We start from the raw sequence: 14,961 nt of genomic DNA, 5'->3' as shown, positions 1-14,961 counted from the left end.
GGAGGAGGCTCTCATTGACCAGGAGCTCTGTCTCCAGGAGAGGAAGCCCAGTGTGGACCAAGAGGACCCAGATCCTCCACAGATTAAAGAGGAACAGGAGGAACTCTGCAGCAGTCCAGAGGGAGAGCAGCTTGCACCGAAGCAGGAGGCCTTTACGTTGACTCCTACTTGTGAGGAAAGAGGACACGGCGAAGATCAAATTTTGGACTTGTGTACTGATGAAACTGAGAGTGTGGTACAGGAAACATCTCATAGCAACATTTCAGTTGAAAGCACCACTGTAGTTGAACTAAACAATGACCACCAGCTTCTCCTTCACAACTCTCATGAATCAGCATTTCAGACTCATACAAGAGTCCATAGTGATGAGAAACCTTTTTCTTGCAAAACATGTGGAAAAGGATTCAAATATAGTAGCATCTTAAAAGTCCACATGAGAGTTCACACTGGGGAAAGGCCATATTCCTGCATCACCTGTGGGAAAACATTCATTGAGGCATCACATTTGAAGACACATTTAAGAGTTCATACTGGGGAGAAGCCATTTTCCTGCATAACCTGCGGGAAAACATTCTCTCAGGCATCATCGTTGAAGTCTCATACACGAATCCATACTGGGGAGATGCCATTTTCCTGCATCACTTGTGGGAAAACATTCACTATGAAATCACATTTGAAGTCACATTTAAGAGTTCATACTGGGGAGAAGCCATATTCCTGCAGCATCTGTGGGAAAACATTCACTGAGACATCAAATTTAAATCGTCATATCAGAATCCATGTTCACCAGAAGCAGTTTTCTTGCACCACCTGCGGGAAAATTCTCTCAGACATCATCGTTGAAGGATCATACAAGAATTCATAGTGGGGAAAAGCCATATTCCTGCATGACCTGCGGGAAAACATTCACTAAGAATTCAACTTTGAAACGTCATATAAGAATACACAGTGGGGAAAGAAGTTCTACTGACTCAATTGTCCACATGAGAAGAAATCACAAAGGTGAAACATCAGAGATGCAACTCTGGTGAGGAAATAGTCTGAGCAATTTTTCCGATTAAAAAGACTAAACTAAATATAATGTAGAGTAGGAGGAAGACATCAACCAAATACTTGGGTTGTGGGATAATATTTGGAAACCCGACAGAATAAGTGTGTAAAATGTATTGGAAGAGCCCCAAGTGTGTATGTTGTTTAATTGGACCGTCTCATGTTAAGGACATATATTTTATATACACTCACCTAAAGGATTTTTCGGAACACCATACTAATACTGCGTTTGACCCCCTTTCGCCTTGTGAACTGCCTTAATTCTACGTGGCATTGATTCAACAAGGTGCTGAAAGCATTCTTTAGAAATGTTGGCCCATATTGATAGGATAGCATCTTGCAGTTGATGGAAATTTGTGGGATGCACATCCAGGGCACGAAGCTCCTGTTCCACCACATCCCAAAGATGTGGTAACAAGGCATGATGGATCCATGTCCTCATTCTGTTTACGCCAAATTCTGACTCTACCATTGTTACGTGCCTTGGCCTGCTTGTGGGAGGGGGTGTGTGTGTTTGTTTTGATTTTGTGTTCCCACAGGTGTTCTGACACACCCACCAGGCAATAATCTCCCCTGCCAGCTCCGACCTGCAGCCACTAATCACCCTCACCCACAGCCAATCAACTGCAGGATGTAGAGGCTTAAAGGAGGTCGAGGAGAGACAAGAAGGGGAGAGCTGTTGGAGAGAGAGAGAGCCGAAGGATTGTTGTTAAACAGAAGTTTTGGGAACGAATGAACAAACTTGTGTTTTGAGCAGAGCGCTGTTCAAGGGACGTTTCTTTTGTTTTGTGTACGTTGGTGTTTGAACCTTGAACTGGTCAAGGTTAAGTTATTTTTGTTATTCTGTCTGTGTTCATCCCATTGTTTGTACTATTCCGTTTTTTGTTTCTTCAGTTGTCCCAGGGAAAAGGGGGCTGCACAATGGGAGTGTGTAGGTAAGAGACCCTGGGGTTTACATGCTATCAGTAGATAAACCTCTGTCTATACACACTAGGTAAGATCTGGGCGGACCATCCCCTGTATTTTTCAGAGAGTTTAGCAGGTTGTGTTTGGACTAGGTAGAGTAGGGGTCTTTTTCAGTGGTTAATTTCTTTGCTTTGGTTCCGCTCAGCCCCTTTTCCCCCACTACCGTATTATAGGTCAAATAAACCTGGTTTGAACGGTACAGTGTTGTGTTGGTCCTGCTTGTGCGCCCACTGTTTTATTTCACCTCACCCACCTTGTGGCCAGCTCACGTGTGATGGCGTGTTACGGTATCCTCGCCTGTAGAGGAGGGCGTAACAACCATCAACACTCAGACCGGCCCGTCTGGCACAAACAACCATGCCACGCTCAAAATTGCTTAAATCACCTTTCTTTCCCATTCTGCCATCCAGTTTGGAGTTCAGGAGATTGTCTTGACCAGGACCACACCCCTAAATGCATTGAAGCAACTGCCATGTGATTGGTTGATTAGATGATTCTATTAATGAGAAATTGAACAGCTGTCCCTAATAATCCTTTAGTTGAGTGTATGTTGGCGTTGACGCCCCCTTTATTTTCCTGCTTATATTGACATGTTTCCACCAGGTGATTCCCGAGATGAGCTGATTAGGCACTTGTGCACAGTTTTTCTACCGCTTGACGGAATAAAATAGTAGAAAAACTCGCTATTAATAAAAACTGGTGATTAGTAGAAAAAGCTACTCCAAGGACTGGGCATGAGGATTTCGGATGCCAGTTGATCACCGGTGAAACCTGAGGAAAAGGGCCGACAAATACCCGCGTGTCCCTGATGAGATGAGAGCCACAGTTGTGCACACATTATTGGGCCACACAATACAGAGCGTCTTGTCACCTTTTTACACACGACGTTAACCTGAAAGAACGCGCCGTTCACAGACACCAGAATGAACGAGTTCACAGTAACATTCATCGGGCATTAATACAGTACGTTCAGTTCACGTTCGCCCAAAATATGAACGAGTTCATGAACTATTGTTCAATGAACACGTTCAGGCACAACACTGCTGAGACGTCAATCAATTAAGTAAAAAAAGTTAACATTTATTTAGATTCCTCACAGATATATCTAGAGACCCTAAGCACGCATCAAAAAGTATTCCCTCACAGAGTCTGTCAGACTGTGACCTCTCTTATATTTTTCCCCCACTAAGAAATGGTCAAAACTGGCTTGTTAAAGGCGGTTATAACACAATATGTATTTTTGTACTTCTCTATTCTGCCTTATTAGTGGCGCTGCAGCTGTCGCTGTTAGTTTGTTGCCCCGCTGTCACTCCTGCCCTGACAGCGTTACGCATATTATACTTCCCCAGTCCACATGTTTACCAGATATGGTTATCTGAAGCCCAGCCGCAAGTGTTTACAGTATATGGTCATACGATGCACAGCATTATTTCCTACGTTGTTACAATTTTGCTATGGCTAAAAAAGAATATGAACGACTCCTTCAAAGAACCATATCTCACAAGAGGAATGATATTCTCATGATTAACCATTATAACCCTTTTATTGCATCAACAAGAGTTCACACTTGCCTAACTTGCTGATGATAATCGAACTAAAAAAAGAACATTTGTGAAGCAAAAATAAAGAAGAAAGAGTCTTTCATTTTTGCAATTCAAGATCATCTGACGAAAATCCTAATCGATTGCATATAACTGGTACGTCTACAGTGACATCTAGTGGAAAACTAAGCGGAGGAGGAGATCACCGCGGTTCTCCCACCTCCACCAGGGGGTCGTCACTGGGGCTGCCGGACCGGAGCGACTCGGACAACCAGCGATGGCTGCTGCCCCCCCTCAAACCCTCTCAACCCCTCTCACCCCCCAGAGTGCAGATACGGCGCAGCAAGCAGACTGACCTGCAACCATGATCGCAAGCGGAACCTTAATGTGACCGAGGTCTGCAGTCGGAACTTTATAGTGTGACACTCGTCCGTTGCTCGGTCTTGTGTCAGTGCAGGTAATTATTTCCTCGGTAACCAAGCAACAATGTCTTCACTGGAGAATTTGAGAGAGTTTGTCAACGAGCGACTATCTGCTGCTGCTGAGGAAATATTCGGAGTTTTTAAAAGAACCGTCGTCGAGTATCAGGAAGAGATCGACCGGCAGCGCAGACTGTTGGATGTTTTTTGGAAACCCGAAGTAAGGTTACACAGGATAGGTGAGTACAACTTTGTTAGAAACATCTGTTTTCGAACGAGTTTTTTAACTTAGTTTACTAAACGAACAATAGAACACGTGGTGCTTATGGTCATCGTTGTATTTATGCGCTCAAACGTTTGTCTTGTATTTCTTTTGTCCCTCCAGAGCTCCCACAGTCACGTGTCTGTAAGGAGGAGGAGGAGGCTCTCATTGACCAGGAGCTCTGTCTCCAGGAGAGGAAGCCCAGTGTGGACCAAGAGGACCCAGATCCTCCACAGATTAAAGAGGAACAGGAGGAACTCTGCAGCAGTCCAGAGGGAGAGCAGCTTGCACCGAAGCAGGAGGCCTTTACGTTGACTCCTACTTGTGAGGAAAGAGGACACGGTGAAGATCAACTTTTGGACTTGTGTACTGATGAAACTGAGCATGTGGTACAGGAGACATCTCATAGCAACATTTCAGTTGAAAGCACCACTGTAGTTGAACTAAACAATGACCACCAGCTTCTCCCTCACAACTCTCATGAATCAGCATTTAAGACTCATACAAGAGTCCATAGTGATGAGAAACCTTTTTCTTGCAAAACATGTGGAAAAGGATTCAAATATAGTAGCATCTTAAAAGCCCACATGAGAGTTCACACTGGGGAAAGGCCATATTCCTGCATCACCTGTGGGAAAACATTCACTGAGACATCATATTTGAATCGTCATATAAGAATCCATATTGGGGAGAAGCCATATTCCTGCATCACCTGTGGGAAAACATTTTCTGAGACATCAACTTTGAAGTCTCATACAAGAATCCATACTGGGGAGAAGCCATATTCCTGCATCACCTGTGGGAAATCATTCTCTGAGACATCACATTTGAAGTATCATACAAGAATCCATACTGGGGAGAAGCCATATTCCTGCATCACCTGTGGGAAATCATTCTCTGTGACATCAAATTTGAATCGTCATAAAAAAATCCATATTGGGGAGAAGCCATATTCCTGCATCACCTGTGGGAAAACATTCTCTGTGACATCAAATCTGAAGTCTCATATAAGAACTCATTGTGGGCAGTAGCCATATTCCTGAAAAAATATGTGAAAAATAAATTCTCAAAACTACCTGTTCAAACTTCATAATTGTGTCACTTGTGCATATCAAAAAAGCATTTTCTCATTTCTTTAAACAAGTTGGAAATGCTTTGGTACGTCCATGCAAATGATTATGTACATTTCTCTGCGGTTTCCTTTTACATTAGTTTATTGCAAGAATTTTTAGGTGCAAAATGGTTGAACAAGTTGTCATAATATATTAAGCATATTTCTATACATTTCTGAGGATGAGGCCGAGGAAATATGCGTGTCCCTGATGAGATGAGAGCCACAGTTGTGCACACATTATTGGGCCATACAATACAGAGCGTCTTGTCACCTTTTTACACACTGTACAGGGACCTTATCCCTGAACAAGAGAGGGGTCACATTGGAGATGACTTACCCAAGTACGTGATAGTTTGGGACAATGCCAGTTTCCATCGCTCCAACATCATCAGGCAATGGTTTGCGACCCACAACAGCATGCTGATGGAGTTACTCTCTCCCTACTCCCCATTCGATTTAATGCATGTCAAGTTACATCAGGCAGGGGTTTGGTACACAGATAGTCAGACAGAGCAGGTGGATTCATCCAAATCGGACGTCGTACAGGACTAGCCAGACATGAACTCAAAATTCTTCAAATATTTAAGCATCATGTAATCATGCTTGGGCATTGTTTGTCACAAGTTCAGATATGAACTGAGTGCAGATACGGCGCAGCTTAAAAATAAACAGTACGACACGTGATGCTTATGGTCATCGTTGTATTTATGCGCTCAAACGTTTGTCTTGTATTTCTTTTGTCCCTCCAGAGCTCCCACAGTCACGTGTCTGTAAGGAGGAGGAGGAGGAGGCTCCCTCTGACCAGCAGCTCTGTCTCCAGGAGAGGAAGCCCAGTGTGGACCAAGAGGACCCAGATCCTCCACAGATTAAAGAGGAACAGGAGGAACTCTGCAGCAGTCCAGAGGGAGAGCAGCTTGCACCGAAGCAGGAGGCCTTTACGGTGACTCCTACTTGTGAGGAAAGAGGACACGGTGAAGATCAAATTTTGGACTTGTGTACTGATGAAACTGAGAGTGTGGTACAGGAAACATCTCATAGCAACGGTTCAGTTGAAAGCACCACTGTAGTTGAACTAAACAATGACCACCAGCTTCTCCCTCACAACTCTCATGAATCAGCATTTGAGACTCATACAAGAGTCCATAGTGATGAGAAACCTTTTTCGTGCAAAACATGTGGAAAAGGATTCAAATATAGTAGCAACTTTAAAGCCCACATGAGAGTTCACACTGGGGAAAGGCCATATTCCTGCATCACCTGTGGGAAAACATTCACTAACAAATCACATTTGAAGTCACATATAAGAATCCATACTGGGGAGAAGCCATATTCCTGCAGCATCTGCGGGAAAACATTCGGTGACAAATCTTATTTCAATCGTCATATAAGAATACACAGTGGGGAAAGAAGTTCTACTGACTCAATTGTCCACATGAGAAGAAATCACAAAGGTGAAACATCATAGATGCAACTCTGGTGAGGAAATAGTCTGAGCAATTTTTCCGATTAAAAAGACTAAACTAAATATAATGTAGAGTAGGAGGAAGACATCAACCAAATACTTGGGTTGTGGGATAATATTTGGAAACCCGACAGAATAAGTGTGTAAAATGTATTGTAAGAGCCCAAAGTGTGTATGTTGTTTAATTGGACCTTCTCATGTTAAGGACATATATTTGATATACACTCACCTAAAGGATTTTTCAGAACACCATACTAATACTGCGTTTGACCCCCTTTCACCTTGTGAACTGCCTTAATTCTACGTGGCATTGATTCAACAAGGTGCTGAAAGCATTCTTTAGAAATGTTGGCCCATATTGATAGGATAGCATCTTGCAGTTGATGGAGATTTGTGGGATGCACATTCAGGGCACGAAACTCCTATTCCACCACATCCCAAAGATATGGTAACAAGGCATGATGGATCCATGTCCTCATTCTGTTTACGACAAATTCTGACTCTACCATCTGAATGTCTCAATAGAAATCGAGACTTATCAGACCAGGCAACATTTTTCCAGTCTTCGACTGTCCAATTTTGGTGAGCTCTTGCAAATTGTAGCCTCATTTTCCTATTTGTAGTGGAGATGAATGGTACCCAGAGGGGTCTTCTGCTGTTGTAGCCCATCCGCCTCAAGGTTTTGCGGGTTGTGGCTTCACGAATGCTTTGCAGCATACCTCGGTTGTAACGAGTGGTTATTTCAGTCAATGTTGCTCTTCTATCAGCCTGAATCAGTCGGCCCATTCTCCTCTGACCTCTAGCATCAACAAGGCATTGTCCCCCACAGGACTGCCGCATACTGGATGTTTTTCCCTTTTCACACCATTCTTTGTAAACCCTAGAAATGGTTTTGCGTGAAAATCCCAGTAACTGAGCAGATTGTGAAACACTCAGACCGGCCCGTCTGGCACCAACAACCAGGCCACGCTCAAAATTGCTTAAATCACTTTTCTTTCCCATTCTGACATTCAGTTTGGAGTTCAGGAGATTGTCTTGACCAGGACCACACCCCTAAATGCATTGAAGCAACTGCCATGTGATTGGTTGATTAGATGATTCTATTAATGAGAAATTGAATAGGTGTTCCTAATAATCCTTTAGGTGAGTGTATGTTGGCGTGACGCCTCCTTTATTTTCCTGCTTATATTGACATCATGTTTCCAACAGGTGATTCCCGAGATGAGCTGATTAGGCACTTGTGCACAGTTTTTCTACCGTGTGACGGAATAAAATAGTGGAAAAAGTGTATTTAGTCTACGTTTTTAATGCGTAAATAAACTCCAAACAAAACAAACATAAGATCTCCTGTCATTTGCGTCAAGAAAAGGAATTCAATGTGCCCGCAGCTCAATAGCGGCTTAGAAATGCATGACAACAAAGGAACGCTGCTATAAAATAGTAGAAAAACTCGCTATTAATAAAAACTGGTGATTAGTAGAAAAAGCTACTCCAAGGACTGGGCATGAGGATTTCGGATGCCAGTTGATCACCGGTGAAACCTGAGGAAAAGAGACGACAAATACCCGCGTGTCCCTGATGAGATGAGAGCCACAGTTGTGCACACATTATTGGGCCATACAATACAGAGCAGGCCGGAAGAACACACTAACTAACATCAGCAAGAACATCATGTTTTATAACCCGAAAGACAAAGAAAAGATTTCTATTGGCCCTAAGCTGGCGTAGAGGAGGATCTTCCTCCCCCCGCATCTAAAGATCCTGTCACATTCAATGTCCAGACCACCTTGCCTAACGTAAACAATGAAAAAAGTGTGGATGTTGGATCGTGTGGTGTGAACCCCCCCTTATCTTACACATCTGCTGGTTGACCCGCTGACCTTGCTTCCTTAGTCAGGACAGAAACCGTTCCCATATATGTAACCCAAGGGGCCAGTTGTTCAAAGGTAAACTGATCGGATTTTGGTTATCGGATTGGATCAAATCTTGAAAATGAGTTGTTCAAAAGGGAAAGAAGGAATCTGAAATCAGATTAGATCAGGGAATCCAATCCTAGTTTTAATCTGGATCAAACCTTCAGTTTGTGTTGTTCAAAACTTGTCAGTGGGATTTGGATAACTTTGATCCAAAAAAACAGGATTATCCTGATCCCAACAGGGGGTAGGATTTCAGGAAGAAAATGTAGTAAAACTTTAAAATTGGTCAAATAATACATTTGTATCATTTAGTGTATATACTTTTATTTATATTTTGCACTTAACTTGTGTAACCGTTGTAACAGTGATAAAGTAGACATAGGCTAACAATTAAGCTATTCAGTATAGTAAAGTAAAAATAAAATAAAAATGATTGTGTCCCCATGAAATAATCCCCCAAACAGATTTCAATAAACAAAAATAATATATTCATTTTTCGGTCATTCATCACCGTATATTAATTTCAAAGAAACAATCATCAGAGATGAGCCTGTCAAAAATAATGTCTAACAATTGCATCCCTTACTATACGTCCAGTCAGTCCCTGATTCTGACAGACCACCAGAGGTTGGTCTGGTTCTTCAACAGGCTCAGGTGCATCACAAACATCATCACAGAGAGGGACATTGCGCCTGGTAGCGATGTTGTGCAGGACGATACACGCAAGTATTATGTTGCATGCTCCCTGTGGTTCCACTCGCAAGTAGTTAAGGCATGCAAAGCGTCTCTTCAGAACTCCATTTAAACGCTCAATTGCACATCTTGTTTTGCAATGAGCAGTGTTGAAGCGTGCCTGCGCAGGTGTGGTTGCTGCAAGAAAAGGAGTCATCAGCCATGGTAGGAGTGGATAGGCACTGTCTCCTAATATTATGCCATCCGGTCGGTTGGTTTGGAGCTCTCTGTATAAAGCACTCTCTCTCAGGATGCGTGCATCATGAACAGACCCAGGCCACTTCACAACACAGTTTGTGATGATGAGGTCAGCATCGCCCACAAGTTGGATGTTGATGCTGCGCCTCCCCTTTCGGTTGATGTACTCCCAATCCCTCTCATGAGGTGCTTGGATATGCACATGAGTGCAGTCAATAACCCCAATAGTATTGGGCATATTCCCCAAAAGAAAAAACTTGTGCTTGGTCTGGGCAATCTGAACATCCTTTGGAAGTGAAACAAACTGATTGACCAGGCTGGCCAATGCAATTGACACAGCTTTCACTACATCACTCACAGTTGATTTGTCCACTCCTATATTGTCACCAACAACTTGGTAGAAAGTCCCAGATGCATAGAAGCGCAGAGCAATGAGGACCTGTTCTTCCACAGACAGACTGTGGCTCCTTCGGGTTCTCCGTTGAAGTTTTGGCCTGACAAGGTCTGCAATGTACTTAATATCAGCATTCCCAAAGCGAAAGCGAGCATACAGTTCTTCAGTGGTGTATTGCTCCAGTGGTTGTGCACGCTCAACATACACCCTTTGACGGTATCCTCTTCCACCAACACGGTGGTAGCGATGGACAATACCTGCCATGTCAGTGTCTCTCTCTAAGTCCTCTGAGAAAGGCTGAATATAAGATGGCTGTCAAATACCCACACACCAATTGGCTGACGTGCTGTGGCTTGTGTTCAATTAAATCAATCATGCCCAAGGCATACAAATACTATGTTCACTACAACAGAAGCGGTGAAACCATGGACTCAAAAGGACCTAATTTCACTGTTGCAGAAACCCATGCACTGCTGGAGGGTGTCAAGTGCCATTATGCCTCAATAGTAGGAAGCTCTGTTGCAGGTGGAATGGTGACTAACAAAAGGAAGAAAGACATTTGGGTTGAAATCACCCAGAATGTAAATGCAATGGGGTCTGGCCAGAAGAGGACCTTGGAGCAAGTGAAATTTAGATGGAAGAATCTGAGGGCCAGAGCAACGAAGGACCTTGCTGAGGCAAAAAAACACCCAAACAGGCAACAAACCCTTTAAGAAAGGTGAATACACAGATGTGGTTCTGGACATTATTGGAGGTGAGAACTCTAAAGCTCTGCATGGGATTCATGGTGTTGTAGGGGATGGTGAGCCTACAATTGTAGAGGAAAGTGAGCCAGTTCTTCCTAATGCAGAGGAAACATTCATTCTGGATCTCAGCCCTATTGTTGAAGAACAACCTGGATCCTCACTGGTAGAGCCAGCAGTCACAGGAGCTCAGAAAAGAGGCTTGAAGCATCCTTTGCCGAATAATAATGATGATGCCTATGAATCACTTCTTAAACGAGAAACTGAAAGAGCAGAAGCACAGATACTCCTGGCAGAGGAACAAATCAAGCTGACCAAACTGCAGAAAAACCAAAGCGAAACTTCAGATCCGCCTCCTAAAAGCAGGGCTTGGAAATGCTGGTCTCTCCTCCTCAGATGAAGAAGAACCCTGAACATTCTTTATTTCGTTAACAATTGGATATTTAGCCATTTTATTTTTTAAAGATGTTTTCAAAATATCCACTATGTATTTGTTAATGTATATTTGTTTTTTATTTGTTGTGGTTCAGATGAGGGGTCATAAAAGTAATTATTTAATATAATTATTTTTTAATATAATTTAATTAAAGTTAAATTATGAATGGAAGTGGATGTTTATATTATTTTTGTGTTTTGGCTCAAAATAAACACTTACAGTGACCCTATGTTGGCTCTTACTTCTACCTGTTCTTTACATAGCCCACATTGTGATATGTTGTCCCATTTAGAGCACTGTAATCCGGATTTGGTAATCTTGAAAACTGTGTATCTGGATCAGAGTGAACCAGTCCAATGTTGCTTTGAAAAACCGGCATAAAAGTAAGATGGATTACCTGATCCTGGATAAGAAAAAAGGGGATTTCCAAATGCGGATAATTTTGATCCAGATTAAATGTTTTGAACAACTGGCCCCAGGAGTTTACACCAACCACCCACACCCTGATGAGATGAGAGCCACAGTTGTGCACACATTATTGGGCCATACAATACAGAGCGTCATGTCACCTTTTTACACACTGTACAGGGACCTTATCCCTGAACAAGAGAGGGGTCACATTGGAGATGACTTACCCAAGCACGTGATAGTTTGGGACAATGCCAGTTTCCATCGCTCCAACATCATCAGGCAATGGTTTGCGACCCACAACAGCATGCTGATGGAGTTACTCTCTCCCTACTCCCCATTCGATTTAATGCATGTCAAGTTACATCAGGCAGGGGTTCGGTACACAGATAGTCAGACAGAGCAGGTGGATTGATCCAAATCGGACATCGTACAGGACTAGCCAGACATCACGTATGAAGTCTGAGGTTTATATCCTGACATGAGCAACAAGGAATATGAGGGACAAGAGTTGGAACAAACTATCGAGTGTGTTGTAGTCCTGGGGAGTGTCGGGATCACCGATCCCTCCGGGGTGGCTATTGAGAAGAATCTGACACGTCAATCAATTAAGTAAAAAAAGTTCCCAGTAAATGAGCAGATTGTGAAACACTCAGACCGGCCCGTCTGGCACCAACAACCATGCCACGCTCAAAATTGCTTAAATCACCTTTCTTTCCCATTCTGACATCCAGTTTGGAGTTTAGGAGATTGTCTTGACCAGGACCACACCCCTAAATGCATTGAAGCAACTGCCATGTGATTGGTTGATTAGATAATTCTATTAATGAGAAATTGAATAGGTGTTCCTAATAATCCTTTAGGTGAGTGTATGTTGGCGTGACGCCTCCTTTATTTTCCTGCTTATATTGACATCATGTTGCCAACAGGTGATTCCCGAGATGAGCTGATTAGGCACTTGTGCAGTTTTTCTACCGTGTGACGGAATGTTTTATTTTTGTGTATTTAGTTTACGTTTTTAATGCGTAAATAAACTCCAAACAAAACAAACATAAGATCTCCTGTCATTTGCGTCAAGAAAAGGAATTCAATGTGCCTGTGTAGCAATGTCGGGAGGACGACCAAATAATCTTAATTAATATACGAGCAACGCCACCGTGGGAATTTCACCCCCGGAATTAATGACATGGAGCACCTAATTATGGTCAGCAACAGGACACAGATTCGAACAACACCGGCACTAGACGTGATTCCATTATACAAAATTATACGTTTATTTATGAGTACATCGTTCTTAAAAAACAGTCTCGAGACTAGTGATATGGTCTCTAAATTGATACACGATTAGACCAAAACAATGAAAAATGCTTAAAAGTCATCCATGTTACAAAAAGAAATAAATCAAACCAGGAAAAGGGGACAGAAGACTGAGGGCTCGCTGGCAGAGATGACTTCTGAGAAAAAGGTGGGGGTGGACGGTCCCTAATGTCACAGCAAAGAAAACCAAACCAAACAAAATAAAAGAAAACCACACAGCTGAATATATGATGAAGTAATATAAATCAAACGAGGGGGACCACCACCACCAGGCTCAGCCAACCACTCTTACCAGCAGCCCAAGAAACTCCTGTCCCTTAAATAAAGAAAGAAAACAATTAATAAACACAAAATATCGGCCACGGGGCCCACACACACAAACAAAAACAAAGAAAAGAATGATTAATTCACAAAACGAGTTCAGACAGAACAGCAGTGGAGGGGGTTTCCGCAGTATCTTGTGGGGCTTGCCTCCGCAGTTGGTCCGCTGGTCAGCCGTGCATCAGGCCAGTGCCGCTGGCTGCAAATTAACACATCGCTTAAAACAGCTGGCCAGAGCAACTGTAATCGCAGTACAGATGAGACAGCCTACCGTCGGAATATGGTGTCACACTTGAATACACCAGGCTGGAGAACCACGCTCTTTCAAATCAACTCAGCCGACAAGCGGGTGAGTACCGTTGATGGCACAGAATGGGAAGTTGCCACACCAGCTTCCTGCAGGCACGCTCCCTCAGCCGCAACCTCCAAACCACGGCTGGCCAAAGCCCACGACCAGGTGAGTCTCACAGGAGCCCCCAAGCAACCATTATACCCCCGAGAAGCGGAAAAAGGAAGACGCACCACAGGTAGGTGGACTGAAACATATACTCTCCCGGGGAGAGCCCCGCCCTGTGATCAAAAAGACGGGGAATAATTGTTTACAGCTGGGTACCCCACCGTGATTGGAGGTGCATAGGTGGCAAGCCACCTGGGTTAGACCAACCCACTAGATCGGTAAATTGAAGTGGACTGAGCCACTCTGTCACATTTACCCCCAGCTTTTTGCATCGTCGCCCCGGCGATGAACCTACGGGACGGGGGGGGGAAGGTCTAGAGGTTAACACCAAGGCCGATGGAAGGCTACCTGAACATTGGACACAGCCCTAGGCGGTTCAACAGGGTTATTGTCAAAGCGACCAGCAGGCCGTGGAAGATGATGGACGTTAGGGTGCCTGCCAGCAGTGGACCGACCAGTCCGACGAACAGCGGGTTGACAGACACCGACCGGTTCTGATGGAGATGGACAAGTAACTAGTGTGTCGGCCGGGCCCTTTGCCAGAGGCGCATCAAGGACAGGCAAGTCCTTCGCCACAGCGGGCCCCCTAGTACTTGGGTAGCCGGTTCCAGTGGTTTCAGAGACCATGACCCACAGATCATCATCACTGGAGGAGTTACCCTCCGTTACTGTTGGTAACGGTGGTGACGGAACGGGAAGGGCCACCGTAGCAGGCCCCACTTGAGCCTTCAACATGTTGCGGTGCACATTCCTCAATCTCTCCAAATTGTCTACCGGTGCAATAGTATACACCGGACCCTCGCCATGAGGCGCTCTAAGCACCTGATATACCACAGAACTCCAAATGTTGTGGATTTTGTGACGGCCCCTGACACTGTTGTCTCTCATATAGACAAGCTGTCCCACCCGCAATGGTTCATCATGGACCCGCTGGTCATACCGCTCCTTGCGGCGACCAGCCGCTGCCAACAGACGATCATGCGCCCCCTCAAAAGCCATTCTAAGTCTGGCCTGATGCTCGACCACCCAATCCTGTACTTTCCCGGGTACAGGGTCGCGGACCCGACCTAACAAAAAGTCAACAGGAAGCCCAGGGTCGCGGCCGAACATCAGGAAGAACGGAGATTCCCCTGTGACCTGGTGGGGCGTGGTGTTATAACAGAACAGGACCTGCGGAAGACATGACGTCCAGTCATGCTTTCGTGAAACTGGAAGCGTGCGCAGG

At 44.1% G+C, this 14,961-nt stretch overlaps 1 pseudogene; it reads left to right on the top strand.

Moving 5' to 3' along the window:
- Positions 1–1,581, top strand: LOC134107045 (gastrula zinc finger protein XlCGF49.1-like; annotated as a pseudogene).
- Positions 1,582–14,961: the final 13,380 nt, after the last annotated feature.

The sequence above is a fragment of the Pungitius pungitius genome, chromosome 17 (genome assembly GCF_949316345.1).
Source record: "Pungitius pungitius chromosome 17, fPunPun2.1, whole genome shotgun sequence".
NCBI lineage: Eukaryota > Metazoa > Chordata > Actinopteri > Perciformes > Gasterosteidae > Pungitius > Pungitius pungitius.
The sequence above is the reverse complement of the archived record's forward strand: the minus strand, read 5'-3'. Positions and strand labels throughout refer to the sequence as shown.